The sequence below is a fragment of the Hemicordylus capensis genome, chromosome 2 (assembly GCF_027244095.1).
Source record: "Hemicordylus capensis ecotype Gifberg chromosome 2, rHemCap1.1.pri, whole genome shotgun sequence".
Classification (NCBI taxonomy): domain Eukaryota; kingdom Metazoa; phylum Chordata; class Lepidosauria; order Squamata; family Cordylidae; genus Hemicordylus; species Hemicordylus capensis.
In genome coordinates this window covers 422,419,132-422,422,582 of record NC_069658.1, presented here as the reverse complement: position 1 = coordinate 422,422,582, position 3,451 = coordinate 422,419,132, and the positions used below count along the sequence as shown (strand labels likewise).

The 3,451-nt window shown below is 45.1% G+C and overlaps 1 pseudogene; it reads right to left on the bottom strand.

Moving 5' to 3' along the window:
• Positions 1 to 632: 632 nt before the first annotated feature.
• Positions 633 to 3,162, bottom strand: LOC128344034 (putative methyltransferase-like protein 7A; annotated as a pseudogene).
• Positions 3,163 to 3,451: the final 289 nt, after the last annotated feature.

Below are 3,451 nucleotides of genomic sequence, written 5' to 3'. Positions count from 1 at the left end.
GGCCGCTTCTGGTTGCCTCGGCCTCCTCTCGCCGTGCCGCAGCTCATGGCCGAGGCGGCGGCTCTACCGCCGCCTCGGCCACTTTCCCCCGCCGCCACACACCGGCTAATGGCCGCCCGTGGCTGTGGGACACTGGTGTCTGCAGTCCTGTGTCCCTTGGGCTCTTCTGGGCCTGCGCTTCGCGCAGGCCCAGAACAGCCCAGGGAGGCAGGGACGCAGATCCCCAACGTTCCAAAGCCACGGCCACTCACTTAGCCTTTTATTATATAGGATATTTGTATGGATTTTAATGGTAAAATTGGAGCCAGTCTTGGTTGAAAAGGGGGATATAACCTGTGGCTGACCTACTCCGCAGCCCTCCAGCAATGGAGGAAAGGCTGTGGATCCACAAAGAGCCCTCAGCAGCCCTGCACAAAGGTTTCCTTGCACAGTGGGCAAGGTACAGAGCAATTTTCGTGTCTCACCCCTCCAAAAGCCCTGCCTGTTGCTGGAGGGCTGATGTCAGCCAGTATTTTTCACATTTTGATTGCACACACGCACACACACACACACATCCCTGCATGCATATATGTTAGGAAATCTTGATCAATAAATAGTCTTTAGACTTTTGTGACTTGACAGCATAGCTGATGTTATAAGTTTATTCGGTCATTGACCAGCAAAACATAGCTGATAATATGAGGCTCAACTGGGTTGCCATTTAAAAGGGCTCGTAGCTTCAGCCCTGAGAAGCTGGCCTTTTCCAAGTCTTTCCAGGTTTCTCTGGTCAAATGGCATTCATCATCCAAAAGTGTCCATGTTGGAGCACAGAATTGCTGCCAGAAGGGACTCCAGCTGGAAGGAGCACTGCAATGTGTTACATAAAGTAGAAAGCTCCACCCTGGAGAAACCGAATAGTTAGCGCTTTTGTTATTCCGTATTTTCCTTTGGAAGAGCCCCCTCAAGGACTGCTTTACACAATCAGGAATCTGGAGAATCTCAGTGTTGTTAGCCTTGCATAGAAACCACCATGTATATGAATGACTGATTCTGAGGTTTGACCCACTCTTCCTGATTATGCTGGTACAGTACATCCACACAAGAAACATATATTGATTTTCTAGCAGTATTATCAACGGATTGAGTGTTCCATTTCTACCGCTCTTCATTCTAGGATCCTGTCCTAAGTGTACAACAATCCAAAATAGTTTTTAAAAAAATACAAGCTGACATACAGAGCAGCATCCACAGGCACTCTTAGCATCTGCGTGTTGCCACACAGTCCGAGCTCCAGTGCTGGTGTGCCAGCTCTCCAAAGTGTGGCCACTTTTGTGCTCTTGTGCAATGGTGCAAATCGTTTCTGGATCTGGCCCACTTCCTGGACATGCTCTGTTAGAGCAGAAGCACGTCACTTGACCCTCAGCGATGTATTTCTGTTAAAACAGAGCAATTCCAGAGAGCCGGCAAGATCCAAAAAGAGGGCAAAAGTGCCCATGCTTTGGAGAGTGGGTGAACCAGTGCAGAGACTAGTACTGTATGGTAGCAGACATAGGGGCACCATGGAACACTGCCATCATTACTTTGGCAGAAAGTTACAGACCACTAAGCACAATCAAGATGAAGACTGAAACAAAGAAAAGTAAATATATATATATATATATTCACTCTCTCTCCTTTGAGTGTTCTCCACGGAGAATACTAACAAAAGTGTGGAGAACAGCATTGAGCAGAGATAACAAAGGGACCTGTGTCTCTCCCTGCAAGCACTGGCTGGCGTACAGTGCAAAATCTCATCTGCGTTTTAATGAAATGTGTGCACGACTGCACAAACGCAGCTGCATGATGGGTGGCCATTATTTCCAATGGTGTTTATCCTGCAACTCCCTTTGGGCAGTTTTGTGTGTTTGCACAAATGCACTCTTGTACTCATGTTTAAAATGCAGGTGGAATTTTGCGCTGTATGTCAGCCACAGTGATAGGAAAACAACACATTCAAACCATTGATATTATCCGTTGTTCTTGGCCAGCTTTATCTGTCACTCCAAAATCCTCTCCTCCTCCAGCACTTCACAAAGAAGGCTTTGTGACCAGTTTTACTCTTAGGTGACATTGTTTGGGCTTCCAGAAGCCCTCAAAGAATACTTATAAATCTGACAGTTCTAACAACTCTGGCAGCAGCAAATGCGGCACAATATAATTGAATTCTGACCATTCTGATATGATCTCCTTGCTGTCATGTCTGATTAGATGTGATATAATCTGACATAGGCACTGTCGGATTTGACACGATGCACAACCCTAGTACACCCCCAGCAATGGGAGGGAAGGTCAAGGGTGCTTTAAATGGCATGTTTGAAATCTGTCTACAGTGTTCTTGGATTGTTTCCCAGCATTCATTGTGATTAGTGAAAGAAGTAGAGAGATTCCAGAACAAATCACTTCTTGAAAGAATTATTCAATCTGAACAGCATAAATAAAAAGTGGTGTGGAAGTCATATGGGATTCATGTGAGTCCCACATAATTGATCTGCAGCCAAGGGGCAGGAGGTCAGTTATATGTATCTGATAGCTGAAAATCCCAGGAATGCCTAGTCTGGCATGTCAGTTATTGAACAGAACTACTTACTACCACTTGAACTACTTACTGATCTCAGCACTTGTAGAACTTCTTTCAGGACTCCTACACTCTTCGCAGAGCACAGGATCAGGGTGGAAACTACCACATCCAGTGATGCATCTGGGACTTGGTGCAAGTCCTCACCTTATGTCACCAAGCAGTGTTCCACCAACAGGTGTGGGTTCTGAGAAAGGTTCCTGTGAAGAAATTTCTCAAAGTTTTAGTTGGGGTCTGTGCAAGTAATTCTGCATCCTATTGGGTAGAACTGGAAATTGGATCCAGTTCCTGTACCAATCTCCAACAGAGTCAGCATGTGCCCTTCAGGTTGCTGAAATGCTCCTTTTTCTTGGCAGACATCTTCCTGCTGTAATAAATGGAGAACAGGGCTATGACATACGGAAATGCCTTCTTGTTAAAGAGGCTCCATAAGCCCAGGTACCACAGCAAGTAAATGGGAAGAGCAAAGAGCTGGAGGCATAATCTTAGTAGGACAACTAAACAGGTTGTTTCCATGTTAGCAGTGGAGCAGAACCTAGAAAAACAAAGCCAATGCAAGAGAGCAAATCTATCTGTGCAGTCTGGGACTGCATTTGCTTTTATATGTTGCTCCAGTCCTATGTAAACAGCAGAAGAAAATCAAAACTTTCTGAATAGCTTGAGATATACAAAGTCTATTGAGCAAAGCTTTTGGCCCTGAACTCAGTGTCTCTTGGATCTCTCATGTCTGTTCCATTTTACTCCAAATCCATTTAAAATGTTGAAATAGCTATAATTAAATAGCTTTTGGTTTCCTGCATATGAAAAGAGGAGTTGGAGTCCTGTCAAGCAGCTTATTGTGCTGGAGAAGTTTCAACT